Below are 16,961 nucleotides of genomic sequence, written 5' to 3' on the forward strand. Positions count from 1 at the left end.
TTTCTGTTCCTGGTTTCCCATTTAATTTCACAGTCATTAGAGAACATATTTTGTATGACTTAAATTCTTCTAAAAGTACTGAGACTAAATAGGCAAAGAATATGGGCTCTCCTGATAAATGTGCCTAGGGTACTTGAAAATAATGTATATTCTACTACTGTTGGGCAGAGAGTTCTATAAATGCAAAATTAGTTAGGCCAAATTAAGAGTGTTATTCAAATTTTCCATCTTGTTAATTTTTTCCTAATTTGTTCTATCAATTATTAAAAAGAGAGCAGCAATAAATCTGAATAATACTATGATTTTGACTATTAATCCTTTCATTTCTGTAAGCTTTTCCTTGATGCATTTAATAGCTACTTATTAGGTAGATAATGTTTATTATATTTTGATAAATGAACTCCCTCATCATGATGAAATGATCTTATTTATGCCTAGCAAAATCGATACCTTTTTCTAATAATAATGTAACTATTCCACCTTTCTTTTTATTACAATTAGGATGGTATACCTTTTTTCTCCTATTGCTCCAAGCCTATTCATGCCTTTATATTAAAATGGGTTTTCTGTAGGCAGCACATACTTGAGTCTTTCCTTTTTACTCATTCTGACAATTTCTGCCTTTTTTTTAGATTTATTTATGTTTATTTATTTTTAAGTAATCTTTACACCCAATGTGGGACTCAAACTCACAACCTTATTTATTTATTTATTTATTTATTTATTTATTTTTAAGTAATCTCACACCCAACGTGGGACTCAAACTCACAACCCTAAAATCAAGAGTCGCATGCCCTTCCAGCTGAGCCAACCAGGCACTCCCAGTCTCTGCCCTTTAATTGGAGTGTTTAGACCATTAATGTTTACTGATATGGTCAGGTTTAAGTCTATCAGTTTGCTCTTTGTTTTCCATTTGTCCCATTTATCTTCCCTTTTTCTTCTTTTCCTGCGTGCCTTTGGATTAACTTTTTATGATTCCATTCTTTCTTACAGTTGCTTACTAACTCTATCTCTTTGTTGAGCTATTTTAGGGTTATTTGCAGGTTTATCACATACACCTTACCTCATCACAATCTGCTTTCAAGTGATACACTACTTCATGTACAGAATAACCTTAAAAACAGTGTATTTCCATTTCTTTTCTTCTTCCTTTGTGCTATTGTTGTCATGCATTTTACCTGTGCAGATTATAAAATCACAATACATTACTATTTTTTAAACAGCCAATTATCTTTTTAAAAGACTTATATAATAAAAAGGGGCACTTGAGGGGCGCCTGGGTGGCGCAGTCGGTTGGGCATCCGACTTCAGCCAGGTCACGATCTCGCGGTCTGTGAGTTCGAGCCCCGCATCAGGCTCTGGGCTGATGGCTCGGAGCCTGGAGCCTGTTTCCGATTCTGTGTCTCCCTCTCTCTCTCTGCCCCTCCCCCGTTCATGCTCTGTCTCTCTCTGTCCCAAAAATAAATAAAAAACGTTGAAAAAAAAAAAGGGGCACTTGAATGGCTCAGTCAGTTGAGCATCCAACTGTAGCTCAGGTCACGATCTCACGGTTCATGAGTGCAAGCCCCACATCAGGCTCACTGATGTCAGCCCGTGAGCACAGAGCCCACTTCAGATTCTCTGTTGCCGTCTCTCTCGGTCCCTCCCCCGTTTACACTCTCTCTCAAAAACTAAATAACACATTTTTTTAAGACATATAATAAAGAAAAACTTTTATATTTTACAACTGCCACTTCTGAAGTGCTCTTCATTCTGCTTTGTAGATTGAGATATCTATCTCCTACCGATTTGCTTCTGCCTATAGGACTTCCCTTATTTTTTGTAGTATAGGTCTGCCGATGAATTTTTACCTTTTGTGTATCTGACACTGTCTTTATTTTGCCTTTGTTTTGGAAAAATATCTTCACTAGATTGAGAACTAAGTTAGTAGGCTTTTTTCAGTGAAGATGCTCCACTGTCATCTGGCTTGCATTATTTCTTCCAAGAGATAAGCTGATTCTTACCATTGTTCCTCTGTACTTTCTATGTCTTCCTTTCTGAATGCTTTTAAGATTTTCTCTTTATCACAGGTTTTGACCAATTTGAAGCATCTTGGTATAGTTTTCTTCATCTTTCTTGTGCATAGGGCTAGTTGAGCTTCTTAGATCAGGGTTTATAGTTTTCATCTAATCTTGAAATCTTTCAGTCATTACTTTTTCAAATATTTCTTCTTAATCCTCCCTTCTTTAAGGACATCAATTATATTGGGGTGCCTGGGTGGTTCAGTCGGTTAAGTGCTGGACTTCGGCTCAGGTCATGATCTCACGGTTCATGGGCTCAAGCCCCACGTCAGGCTCTGTGCTGAAAGCTCAGAGTCTGGAGCCTGCTTCAGATTCTGTGTTTGCCTCTCTCTCTCTGCCTCTTCTTGGCTCTCACTCTCTCTCTCTCTCTCTCTCTCTCAAAAATAAATAAATGCTAAAAAAAATTTTTTTAAAAAGAACATCAATTATATCACTGATACCCTGGTCAGTTTTTCAGTCATTTTTTTCCCCTCTGTGTCTTTCTTTTTTGAACAATTTTCTATGGCTATGTCTTCATGTTCACTAACCTCTTTTGCAATGTTGTCTGTTTTTATTCCATCCAATATATTTTCATGTCACACATTACAGGTTTAATTTCCAGAAGTCTGATTTGATTATTTTTATATATTCCCTGTCTCAATATGGTCCATCTCTCCTCTAGCTTCTGGAACATATGAGACAGGGTTATAAGAAATGCATTACCGTTCTTATCTACCAATTCTGAATCTCTAACAATTGTGTATGATTTATTTTCTCATCATTATAGGTTGTATTTTTCTGCTTTGTACTCAGCTACAGGCTCAAGGTAGGCAGAGCAACCCCCCAAAGATGTCCACATCTTAATCTCTAAAATCTGTGAATATGTTATAGTCCATGATTTATTAGTTTTCTAGGGCTGCTCTAACAAAGTACCACAAACCGCATAGCCTCTGCCAACAGAAATTTATTTATTTTTTTTTCCAGAAATTTATTATCTCACAGTTCTGGAGGTTACAAGTCCAAAATCAAGGTATCAGTAGGGCTATATCTCTTCTGAAGGCTCTAGGGAAGAACCTTTCCCTATCTCTTCTGGTAGCTGCATTCCTGGGCTTATATGTAGATGCATCACTCCAATCTCGACCTTCGGCTTCACGTGGCCTTCTTCATGTGTCTGTGCCTCTGTTTTATTTTCTTATAAGGATACTAGTAATTCGATCAGGGCTCACCCTAATCCAGTGTGACCTCATTTTCACTAATTACATCTGCAGACTTTATTTCCAGAGAAGGCCACATTCTGAGATCGTAAGTAGACATGAATGGGGGAAGAGGGGTGCGCACAGGAGAGGGCCACTATTTGATCCGGCATACGTGCCAAAAAGACTGCAGATATATTATTAAGGTTATGGACTTTAATATAGGGAGATAAAGAGAGCATCTCAGATTGGCCAGGTGGGTGCAACCTACCCAACTGGACCATTTAGAAGCAGAGAACTTTCTCGATCTGAAGTCAGAGAGAAGCAGCAGAAGGGTCAATCAGGGAGGAACTCAACCCACCTTTGCTGGAGGTGGGTCACATGGAAAACATAACAGGTGGGCAGCCTCTGGGGCAAAGACCAGCCACCTGGCACGCGACGGAGGGCTTCAGTCTTACAATCACAAAGAACCAAATTCAGCCCATAACCTGAAGGAGCCTGGAAGCAAATTGTTCCCCAGAGCCTCCAAAAAGGAATGCAACCTTGTGAAAACCTTCATTTCAGCTTTCTCCCCCCCGCCAAAAAAGAACATGAGTTTAATAAGATCTTACTAAGAGAAACGTTGAAACTGAGAATATGATAGCCCATTGATTCTATCCATCTGTAAAAGATGTCTCTCTCCTTTCTAGTACTCCACCCAGCAGCCTGCACCCCCAACCCCGCCGCAGCACCCTGGAGCAGCTGCAGGACTCATCTGTCCTAAATCGCTCTTCTTCATTGCCTATGTTTTCGCGAACACTTGGTCGTTGCAGGTGAGAGGGTACAGACGGTCCCTCTTACTCCATCTTGGCCAAACTATATTTAGCTTTTAAAGTGTTTCTCTACCAACACTTGAATGCTGATTTTTTTTTCATTTTTCTTACTTCACACCTGAGGCTTAGTTTTTGATAAAATACAGGGAAAGTTCTGGGCATAAAACAGCACAGCAGAGCATTCTTTACTGTCTTCATGTATTTGTTAATCTTTAAAAAATTGTTTTTAACCTGTAGTTACCCACTGTTTCCAGTTGATTTCCCAGACACTAACTGATGTCCTTGTGCCTTTTTCAAATTGTTTCAGCACACAACTCAACAACAGAATAAAGCCTAAACCTCAATTCCTTTGCCTTCGTTTTCTCTTACAAGATAAAATTGTTCCCTCCTGTGATATATCCACTCTCTTTACTCTCTTGCCCTAAATTCCTGAAATTTAACTGTTCCTGTATACATTCTACAGTGAGCCTCTAGGATCCTTCACAGAACCATCAAGCTTATTCTTTTTTCTCCTTTTTCTATACCCTTTCCATTATATTCTTTGATACATTTAGAAGGTGTACTCTAATAAAACGATGGTGTCATAAAAACATATTAAACATAATAATGAAATAACTGCAAAGCCTCACTTTGTTAAGCTCTTATTATGCTATTCAATATCTGTTACCCTCAACTTAGATTCAGAAAGAAAAAAAGACCATCACCTACGAAAAAAAATGTTTTCTATCTTCTCAAAGAATTGCTTTCAATAAAAAGGACATTTCTTCCTGTTTGTAATGGTCTAAATAAAGAACTCTTTATTTTAACAAAACACTTAAGCAGCATAGACACAACATTTTTAAGATTCTAAAATTAAACTTGATTCAAAATAAGCTAAAGTTTAGAGGCGCCTGGATGGCTCAGTTGGTTAAGTATCCAACTTCGGCTCAGGTCATGATCCCACGGCGCATGAGTTCGAGTCCCACAATCAGGCTCTGTGCTGACAGCTCAGAGCCTGGAGCCTGCTTCAGATTCTGTGTCTCCCTCTCTCTCTGCTCCTCCCCTGCTCACTCTCAAAATAATAAACATTAAAAAAATTTTTTTTTAATAAAATAAGCAAAAGTTTACTTTTATTTTAATGCACCAAGAATAACAAAGAAATAATTTTGGAGCAAAAAAGAACTTGGAGAATCCCTTGTTCAACCCACCCAGAAACCAAACTCTTTTTTAAAAGAGGTTAAATAAATGCCACACAAATTCCAGAAGTTACAAATGAGAGGGGATTAGATCCAAGATCTCGTCCTCTTTCTGAATTGCTGTATGGTATCTCACACTTTACATTCTGGATGAAAAAGGCACAATATTTTGAATTTTGTAAAAACAGCAATATTGCTGAAATACTGCTGAAAAGAGCAATCAGTTTAATAAGATTTTACTGAAGATTAAACTGAGCATATGACAGCCTATTAATTCTATCCATCTGTGTAAAACAAAACATAAGTGAGCTTCTGATCAGTTGGTAAGACATTAAAACAGAATTAAAAACTTCTACATGTGTTTATATGTATGCACATGTACATCCAAGCCTTTTTAAAAAATATTTACTTTGAGAGGGAATAAGAGAGAACGTGAGTGGGGAAGTGGCAGAGAGAGAGGGAGACAGAGAACCCCAAGCAGCCTCCACGCTCTGTGCGGGGCCCAGTGCAAGACTTGATCCCATGACCGTGAGGTCACAACTTGAGCTGAAATCAAGAGTGGAGGCTTAGCCAAATGAAACACCCAGGCGCCCCCACACCCAAGCTCTTATTTATTTATTTACCCACCCACCTACCTGTTTTTTGAGAGAGAGAAAGAGCGTGCATGCATGTGAGCAGGGGAAGGGGCAGAGGGAGACAGACACAGAGAGAGAATCCCAAGCAGGCTCCATGCTCAGCACAGAGCCTGATACGGGGCTCAATCCCAAGACCCTGGGACCATGACCTGAACCAATATCAAGGGGCTGACGCTCAGGTGACTGAGCCACCCAGAGGCCCCATTCAAGCCTTCTTAAAACACCAAATACAGAAAGGTTTTAACAAATCCAACTTCAATAAAACACTGAATGCAGTATATGTACTTTGCGTACTATAATATCCTCTGACATAACAAGGCATTCGTACTATTCATGATTTAAAAGACTTTTGGGGCTCCTGGCTCCCAACTTGAGCTCAGGTCACGATCTCACGGTTCGTGGGTTCGAGCCCTGTGTCGGGCTCTGTGCTGACAGCTCAGAGCCCAGAGCCTGTTTCAGATTCCGTGTCTCCCTCTCTCTCTGCCCCTCCCCTGCACGTGCTCGCTCTCTCTCTCTCTCTCTCGCTCTCTCTTTTTCTCTCTCTCAAAAATGGATAAACATTAAAAAAAAATTTTTTAAAGACCTTCCCAGTCCCGATGGCAGATGTCTGAGTGAGTGGCACTTTACATCTAAGTTTGCATCTATCAGCTATATATGACCTGGAAAAAGAACTTCTGCTCTGTTTCCTCGTGTATAAAATAGGCTACAACTTAACTCACAGGGCTCTCCTAAAGAAGACAAATAACATACCAAATACTAAACAAATGTCAGTGCCTCCCCCCACTTGCCCTGTCTCAACATAAAACACAAATGCTCCAAAAAATTGAAAAATTCTAATGCACGCCAGCAATTTGAGCAGATAAAGACAAGAATGTAATGTGAGTTACAGCTAAAATTAGCTCTCACCCCTTTCCCAAAGAATTATTCTCATTAATTATACCCCAAAAAGCTTACAAAACAAAAACCTATACACACATGACATTAAAAATATATAAAAACAAATGACAAAAAAGTAGATACAGAAAATAAACTGTAAAGAAATACACCAAATTATTAATAATGCAAATGTAGTAAAATCAGGGATGATTTTTCTTCCTGCTTTCCTACATATTCTAAATTTTCCATAAGGAGCACATAAAGATCCTTAAAAAGAATGAAACATATTTAAACCTCTTTGTGAAACTCAAAATTCTCCAAATCCCTGTTAGGTAACCTTCCAACAAAATGCATAAAGGCAGAGGTGACCAAACTGCACTGAGATGCGGATACGATCTGGGCTCTCAGCCCTGCCTTCCACTCTATTCACTAGCCTCAGTGACTACACAGGTCAAATCCCAGCCTCAGCCAAGTCACAAATTACCACTTGGAGCTCAAAGCTTTCTCTCAAATAGCTGCACCCATGAATATAAACCCTTGAATGCTTAGAATCCACTATACCTTTCCAATGGCGTGAAAATTTTTACTTAATTTTTGTAGTGTGAAACAATCAACTATCATTCATAGCACAGAATGAGACTTTCTTATTGTTGTTGAGTTATAAACATACATACTTCCAGAATTCATCATTCTGATCATATATGTCCCTTTCATGCAGGGACAACACAAGCTCAAATGTTTCTCTGAAAATCAAAAGTGAAGAAATAAAACTCTGCCTTGGGCAAAAACACAAATCAGAAAAAGTATCTACTCTAACCCACACACTTAAAATGAAGACAGTTGGGGCACCTGGGTGGCCCAGTCAGTTAAGCGTCTGATTTTGGCTCAGGTCATGATCTCACAGTTCTTCGGATTCTGTTCTCCCTCTCTCTCTGCCCCTCCCCTGCTCACGCTTTCTCTCTCTCTCTCTCTCTCTCTCTCTCAAAAATAAATAGACATTAAAAAATTTTAGTGAAGATAGTAAGAGAAAGCTAAACAAAGAAATCGCTATCAACAGGTATCAACAAGCAGTGGTGTCTACAGAGCGAGTGCAGACGATGCTGAGTACGATCACAAAGATTCTGAATCCCAACTCTTCAGCGTGACATGAACTTAGAGGCCTACTTTCACGTACCGAACTTGATATATATGCGATGTGTGTGTGTATGTATGTGTAGGTGTGTGTTATTTACATTACATAATATGTACGTTATGCATTATATACGCATATACATATAATACATATATGTGCATATATCTAAACTTTTCCCCCCAACTGCTCTTTTTCCAGGAGCCTCAACATTACCACTAATGGTTTTGACAACCACAATTGTAGAAAGGGATATAAAGTGATACAGAACCACCACAGCTATTTATTTTTGCAAGAAATACTCACTTAACACAAAGAATTTGAAAGGTGATGGTCTTATCTTAACAGGATAATCATCTACATAGGTAACCATCTTTTATTTATTAAAAGTCTAAATAATTAAATGCAAAAAATTAAGTTTATTAACCAGAGTAAATAAATGTGAAAGCTTCAGACTTAGCTTATTCTAATTTAATTATCAAATCTATAACATAAAATTTAAAGTTAGTATGAGAAGAACATCTAATATGTAGAAAAACAATATATCTAATATACATTCCTAAGTAGTAATTATATTCTTGGCAACTTTGTAAGACGTAGTAAGTTTCCAGCATCTTACAAACATATATCAGACATATATACGTTAATATCCCTTTAGAGTTATTCTATTAACTTTGATAAAACTTTCCTAATTTTAAGTTAGGGCTCATATATATCATATAATTTATTACATGTTATTACATATCCATTTATAAAATAAAAATAAATATTAGTCAAAATTCTCTGCTTCAAAAAGCTAAAATGACATGCTTCGATATAATAGAATAGTAGAACCCTAAAAATTCAAAAACCTTGTGGTTTGTCTAAATCAGTATTAGTGACAGTGTTTTTGAAAGATGTCCTGTGCCTATTCCCCAAAGAAGTATCTGAACTTAAACAAAGGTTATTTAATGATCCTAGAATAGTCTTTTGGGGTTTGGGGGTTGGGGGTTTGTTTGGTTTGTTTTGTTTGGAATACTTAGTTTAAAACCAAGCCAAACCAAAGGGAACTGCCAGATTGCCACAGGATGCGTTAACTTCTAGCTCCATCTGCTGGGGTCACAAAATATCCCCAAATCCGACATAATACTATGAAGCAAATGATCTATCACTTTTCAGCACACACACCAAAAACTTCATGAATTTAAAACAGAAAATCAATCAGAGTTCAGCCATATTAAATGACAAATCTAAGTTAAAATCAACCTTTCAGTAGAACTGAGGACCTAATCCAGCTGTCAAGTTATAGAACAAAAAATCCTACCAAGAAAGCAGAAGCCTTAGGGAAAGACTACAAGGTTGCTTTTGAATAGGAAGTATTGTGTAAAGTTCAGAATTAGAACAGCTTCTATTAGAAGAACAAAAAATAAATAAAAACAATTTTAGCAACGAGTTACGAAACTTTTAACCTTAATGTAAGTTTTTTCTTGTAACAAAAAAGCAATACATCTCCATTACAGAAATACTACACAAGCACCAAAACAATGTTTATATCCTCTAATCAATCCTACCACCCAGAGGAAGGCATTTTTCCAACATCTTTCTCTATCAACAAATATTCTTCTACATCATCATCTATAAATAGCAAAAAAAAAAAAAAAAAAAAAAAAAAAAAGCACTCCACTGTTCAGATCCACCAAAATTTAATTAAGCAAATCTCTTACTTTGAACACTTAGATTTTTTTCTTTAATGTTTGCTTTTATTTATTTTTTTGAGAAAGCAAGCCCACACGCTCATGCAAGCGGGGGAGGGAGAGAAAGAATCCCAAGCACGTTCTGTGCTTATGGGTCGCAGATCTACGTGGGGCTCAATCTCACAAACAGTGAGATCATGATCTGAGCCGAAATTGAGCGAGACGCTTAACCGACTGAGCCACCCAGGCACCCCTGCTTTTTAATATTATAAACAATACCTCCATTAATATCCAGTAACAAAACTGATGCATATTATGATAAAAGACTATCAAGACCAATTAACTAGAAGCTATTAGTAACATTTAACTAATAATGGTATATTAAACTTTATTAAGGACTTGAGTTAATATCTATACATAAGTAGATGTAATATTTATCTTCTTTTAAAGTTTGGCTGCTTATAATCTAAAAGTCTGATTTTTTAAAATCTTCTATGGAACTTGAAAATAGATAAAATAAAGATGGATTCTGTATTGTTCTTTCATGATGTCCACAATAGCATATTGTCTATTCCTGTTGAAAAAAAATCAAAATAAAACACATGTACCTTGCAAAGACTAGTCACTTTCATCGTGGTTATCTTTTAACAGACTGAACGTCAACTCGGCAATCACGTTATAAACACGTGTCTCGTTCTGGTGAGTATGGTGAGTATGGGCAGCTTAGCAAAAACTGGCCCCACTCAGTGGGGGGGATACCTCAAAATCCAAGAATTATTTCCTGATTTTATGTAAGGCTACAACTTAATTCCATCCTTCACGTACCTTCCAAAGATTGACTCCTGTTTGGTTTTTAATTTTAAACTCACATTACATAAAATTACCATTTTAAAGTGAATAATTCAATGCATGTAGGGTGTTCACAACATTGCGCTACCACTACCCCCCCTCATTCCAGAACATGTCCACCACCCCAAAAGGAAAACCCATTAAGCATCTGTATCAGTTTTTCAATCTATGGAACTGAAGGGTTTCACATTTTTCTGCTAAGTTTTTCACAAGACACAAAGTGAATACAAGTAGATACTTTCTTCTGCCCATTTTTTAACGTTTTCCAATTTTAACAATAAAAATGACAATTTTATCTCCCAGGGTGCCTTTGTACATGCCCCCTTTGTACCATCCTACAGTAACTATAGTTGCCAGCATGTCATTACCGCACTAAGTGGACAGGACACACCTCACAGAATCCGGGTGACACGTGACACCTGACACAGACCATGGGCCAAAACCGTCGATGACCAGAGGATTACTGTCCTGCCTTTTTCCAGCTCCAGTATCATTTTTGCAGATCATATTTTTCAAGGTATTTTAATCATTTTCTCATTGTAGACAGAGATACATCTTGCTACATGACAGGGATTTAGAACTAAGGTTAGTATTTTATTTATTTTATGTTACTAAATCCGGGCGAAGAGAAGTTAATGGCATTTCAAGATAATACAGTTAACGTGGAACATCTCAAATGTATGTGTCCACAATCCAGACAGTGTATTTAATTCAAACTAAATGTAGTTTTACATACTAAAGCATCATCAATACACCGATTAGCCTCCAATCCATATGATTTACACATTAAAGGCAAAAGTGATCAAAACCATCCCTACAGACAATTTTATAGGATAAGCCACTAAATTTCTTTTCAAATGAAGTTCTTTTTTCCCAAGGTGTTCCTAATGAAACACTAAATAACTTTTATTCACGCTGCAATGACTACTGAACATTTTCAGCACGGAAGTCCTGGAGCAGGTGATCCAAATTCACAAAAAGCTTAACAAAAAAAAGAAAGATAACAAGAAAATCTCGTGAATGTTCCAGGATGGTAAATGACTTACAAATGAATATGGACGGTAGAACTGCGCTGGGGTAAAGGAGATCATCAGACCTCTTGAGGACTACTGAACACTGAACCCCAAACGTCACCGTGGTGCACTGTCAGAGCAGGGCTTCTGGGGTCAGCTGGTCAATGAGGGGTTGGCTGAGGTCTCACGTGCCTCACAGGGGCCTCCAAACCCTGTCCACGATCACATCCCCGGTTCCAGAATGCACAGGGACAGATCTCCCTAACAGCTGACGGAATCCCTACGCTGGCTCCCTGCCCTGTGTCGTAAGGGCTGTTATGGTGGGAAACGCCAAGCGGAAGTCCCCAGAACCGCCTCTGACTAGGAAAACAGCAAACCAAAAGCCATACCACGTCCCTGAAGGGAATGCAGAGATGAGTGCCCCCATGAAGGACCTGAAAGGTGCAGGAGCACTGACTCCCACATCCCCGAGACAGATGGACCGCAGGACAATGACAGCGGGTTACCTTGAGCTTCACTAGGTGGCGACTCCAACTGCAGCCGCTGTACCAGATTTGGTCTCACTGCTTGAGTAAATCAGCACTTACCCTAGTACCCGGGACACAGGTACTCAGGGGCACAGCAACACTGCAGCCCTCCATCACAATTTAATCTGCAGGGATCTTGAGCCCCCACAAAATGTCCCGCCGGCCCATTCTAACGATGACATTTTGCGGCCTGGATCTGGTGAGCAAGAAGTAGCACCGGCTCTAGACTTACTGGTGAGACGTTTTCACGTCGGAGGGTGGAAAATAAATCTAAGAAAAATTTAGGGGCCCCCGATGTCAGTGAAATATCTAGGGGTCCAGTGCTGTGGGGCATTTGGAGAGATGTCTTCTCAGGTGAAGAATTCGTTGCTGACTCTGGCTCCACCTACAACCGGAACAGGCACGATGCCCATGGGCTTCTTTGGACTTTGAAGGTCACGAATCTCTCATTTCAGCGTTTCTCCAGCCCATTTACCAGGTGACACCCAGAGCTGCCAGTTTGCGGTGGGGCCCAGAACGAAAGAAAGTTCTGCAACAAGCACAGGCCGCCGTGCGAGCTGCTCTACTACCCAGGCCATCTGGTCTGTAAATCCACGGGTGCCTGAAGTGTCCGTGGCAGACAGGGATGTTGTGTGGAGCCTTCAACAGGCACTACAGATGGACCACGGCACGGGCCCTTGGGAATCCGGGGTAAAGCCCTGCCATCCTGCACAGATAACCACTCTCCCTTAAGTAACACATCTTGGCCTGTCACCGGGCCTCAGGGGAGACTGAACACTTGATCACGGGCCTCCAAGCTAACCACGTGGCCTGAACTGTCCCCCGTGAACAAGGCGCTATCTGAGCCAGCGAGCCGTAGCATTGGACAGAGGCAACAGCAGCACTCCATCAGCTAAAGGAAGTGGTACGCACAGGATCAGGCCCAAGCGGGTCCCGAAGGCACAAATCAGTTACGTGAAGAAGTAACCCAAACGCCCATGGGCCCCACTGCTGCCACACTACTTCTCTCCCCGAACTTGCACCTATGCACTCCTGTAGGGGTGCATGTAGGGGTGTATGTAGGGGAGATCCCTACACTCAGCGGACAAAGGAAGAAAAGACTCAGGCCTGTTCACCCAGAGCGGACGGCTGCAGCACCACAGCTCCTCCCTGGGACATCTCTGAAGGACAGCAGTGAAGGGAAACCCTGCCAATGCATTGCATGTTCAGGTAATGCACTTTGCCTGGGAGGAGAAATGGCCAGACATGTGATTATTACTATTATTCATTATTATTCATTATTATTATTATTCATGGGTCATATCCAATGATTCTGTTGGATGGTCTGGGACTAGGAAGAAACATGATTAGAAAACTGGTAACAAGGAAATTTGTGTCCCATGTGACTGCTCACCAAAAGGGGATCGTGGCAGAGGAGGAGTTTAATAATCAAGTGGATAGGATTACCCATCCTGTGGACACCAGTCAGCCTCTTTCCCCAGCCACCCCTGTCACGATCCAATGGGCTCAGGAACAGAGTGGCCACGATGGCAGGGGTGGAAGCTAAGCCTGGGCTCTGGATTGTGGCCACCAGCAAACTGGCCTAATCACTCAGCAGCAAAAACCAACTGGGAGCTCAATGTGGCACCACATCCAGGGGAGATCAGCCAGCTATCTGGTGGCAGATTTATTGAAATGGACCACTCCCATCATGGAGAGGGCAGTGTTTTGTCCTTACTGGAATAGACACTCAGATACAGATTTGCCTTGAACACAAAGCTTCTGCCAAAACTACCATCCGTGAACTTCTAGACTGCCCCGTCCACCATCATCACAGCAATGCTTCACAGGAAAAGAAGAGCTATAGTGGACCCATGCCCTTAGAATTCACTGGTCTTAGGGCACCTGGGTGGCTCAGTCGGTTAAGTGTCCAACTTCGGCTCAGGTCATGATCTCGCAGTTCATGAGTTCAAGCCCCGTGTTGGTCTCTGTGCTGATAGCTCAGAGCCTAGAGCCTGCTTTGGATTCTGTGTCTTCCTCTCTCTCTGCTCATTCTTTGTCTCTCTCTGTCTCTCAAAAATAAATGTTAAAAAAAAAAAAAAAAAAAAAAAAAGAATTCACTGGTCTTACATGTTCCCTACCTCCCAAAGCAGCTGGTTTGACAGAAAGGTGGAATGTCCTTCTGAAGACCCAGTTACAGTGCCAGCTAGGTGGCGATGCTTCGAAGGACTAAGGAAAGGTACTCCAGGAGGCTGCAAGTGCCCTGAATCTGTATCCAATATGGTGGTTGGTTCCCAGGCCCAGGAATCAAGGGGGAGAAATAGGAATGGGGGTACTCACTATTATCCCTAGTGCCCACTAGCAAAACTTTTGCCTCCTGTTCCTATAACCTTAGGAACTAGTGCTGCTAGCCTAGACGTCCAAGCTCTAAAGGGAAGAATGTTTCCACCAGAAGACACAACACTGGTCCCGCTGAACTGGAAGTTCAGACTGCTGCCCAGTACTCTGGATCCTCATGCCTCTGAATCAACCAGCAAGGAAGGGAGTTCCTGTGCTGGCTGGGATAACTGGTCCTGACCACCAAGGGGAGACTGGAGCTACCCCACAATGGAGGCGAGGAAGAGTATGTCTAGAACACAGCAAGTGCTTTAGGGCATCTCTTAGCATTACCACAATTTGGCCCCTTTAATGATTTTTTAGAAGCCAAGAAGCAAGCATGTCCAAGGTTGACAAATCTGCAGCCCCAAGACAATGCAAGGGACTAATAATAAGCACTCCCATGAATGCCATCAACAAGGTTAAAGACAGCTATGAATTTAGAGGAGAAAGATGCATTTAAAGATTTATGAAATTCACAACCTGCAGCAAAGATACAGACCTACCAAAGAATTAGCAGAAACAAAGCCAGGGGTCACAAAACCCTCAAGGAAGATTTCCAGGGCAGACAGCCCAGGCCTCCTGAGACCCATTCCTAAGAGGACATCATTTAGAAGGCTCTTCCTTAGTTCTCCAACTTTCAGCGGAAGTGGTTTTACTGGAGTTCAAAATTACTGTTTATTATTCATTCAACAAATGGCTATTAGGCAACCACTATGTGGGAATCATTGTTCTAAGCCCTAATTTATAAACAAAATAAAATATTTGAGCTTGCACACCTTACATCACAACGAGAAAGACAACCAATACAAATATATTTACTTCCAGGGTTGAGGCCTCCACATATACGGCATGTCATATGTTCGTAGCTCTTACTTCCAGTTCATGAACAAAATAAAAAGAAATGACCCTGACTTAGAGGTCATTAAGTAAGGTCATTAAGTAGAACCTGCACTTTCTATTTAGTAAAACTGGAAAGAAGGGCCAGTTCACCTGTCACCCTGGTTAGCCCAGCTTGAGAGCACCTGTACTTCTGGTAAAAACACCTGGAGCCCAACCCGGCAAAACACAGGCACCATAGTACCTACAGCTTCGCAGAAAGCTAGGGCCGGGGGAACCATGCCAAACAGTCTTCCGCAAACATTTTATTAGACAATGCATGCAAAAACCATTTTCTAAATCATATTTTATCCAACTATTTACTAATAACGAATAACACGTCATCTAAAACAACTCTCCAAAAATTCATAGCCGTCGCTCTCCAGGTTGTCTCCTGCCTTTCATAATAACAAGTGACCTTTCAGGAGATGACTTATTATTTTCTGTGTCAATTTCAGTTTGCTTATCTGAGTTTTTTCACTTGCTAAGCAACAACAGAGTAACTTCTTTTTATTCAGTTAACAATTACTCCTAATTTTACTGAATTCGTTTGGTCTTCAGAGCATCATGACTCTCCATTTCCTTCTACTTTCATACAAGACAGAAACCATAAAGGCCAGATTTCTAATATGCGATTAAACTAAAACTCTTTGTGTCAAAAAACAGCTTAAGTAGTATTAAAGGATACATGGGAGAAAAATGCTTGCAATTAACCTCTAATAGACAGTTACTTAAAAAAAAAAAAAAACACTGCAAGCACGGGTGCCTGAATGGCTCAGTCAGTTAAGCGTCTGACTCATGATTTCAGAACAGATCATCATCTCATGGTTCATGGGTTCGAGCCCCGTGTCGGGCTCTGTGCTAACAGCAAGGAGCCTGCTTGGGATTCTCCCTCACTGCCTCTCTCTCTCTGACCCTCCCCAATTGGTGCTCGCTCTTTCTCTCTCAAAATAAATAAACAGAGGGGCGACTGGGTGGCTTAGTCAGTTAAGTGTCCAACTTCAGCTCAGCTCATGATCTCACGGTTCACGAGTTCGAGCCCCGCGTCAGCCCTGTGCTGACAGCTCTGTGCTGACAGCTTGGAACCTGGAGCCTCCTTCAGATTCTGTGTGTGTCTCTCTCTCTAACCCCTCCACTGCTTGTGTGCACGCTCTCGCTCTCTCTCTCTCTCTCTCTCTCTCTCAAAAACGAATAAACATTTAAAAAATTTTAATAAACATTAAAAAAACACTGCAAGCATAAAAAGGAGTGAAATCTTCCCATTTGCAACAACATGGATGGATCTAGAGGATATAACACAAAGTGGAAAAGTCAGTCAGAGAAAGACAAACACCGTATGATTTCACTCACATGTGGAATTTAAGAAACAAAACAAATAAGCATAGCAACAAGGGACAGAGACAAACCAGGAAACAGACTCTTTACTACAGAGAACAGACCGACGGTCACCAGAGGGGAGGTGGATAGGACAGTGGGTGCAATGGGTGATGGGGACTAAGGGGGGCACACGTTGACATGAGCACCAGGCGATGTAGGGAAGTGCTGAATCACTGTATTGCACACCTGAAATTAATACCACACTGTATGTTACATCACTGAAATTTAAATAAAAACTTAAACAAACAAAAAGAGGGGAGAAAACACTGCAAAAATGAGCAAAGGAATCACAGGTAGTCAATTTACTAAAAAATAAGTATGAATGACCTCTGTTTTGTAAGTGTCCACCCTCACTAGTAATTAAAGAAATGTACATTTAAGAGGGGAAATGTTTCGCTATTGAATTGGCAGGTTTTAAGTGATGCCCAC

The 16,961-nt window shown here is 40.5% G+C and overlaps 1 protein-coding gene across 9 annotated transcripts in view; it reads right to left on the bottom strand.

The window, feature by feature from the left end:
- The window catches only part of LMBR1 (limb development membrane protein 1), a 194,745-nt gene that overhangs the window by 134,336 nt on the left and 43,448 nt on the right, over positions 1-16,961 (bottom strand). Inside the window, exon 1 of one of the 9 annotated variants that reach the window (XM_060633484.3) lies at positions 1,064-1,178. The exons of the other annotated variants lie outside the window; for them this stretch is intronic. The gene's annotated coding sequence lies outside the window, so the exon portion shown is untranslated. Of the gene's footprint in view, positions 1-1,063; positions 1,179-16,961 lie in introns of those variants that run through there. 9 annotated transcript variants of the gene reach the window in all.

The sequence above is a fragment of the Panthera onca genome, chromosome A2 (genome assembly GCF_046562875.1).
Source record: "Panthera onca isolate mPanOnc1 chromosome A2, mPanOnc1 haplotype 2, whole genome shotgun sequence".
Taxonomy (NCBI): domain Eukaryota; kingdom Metazoa; phylum Chordata; class Mammalia; order Carnivora; family Felidae; genus Panthera; species Panthera onca.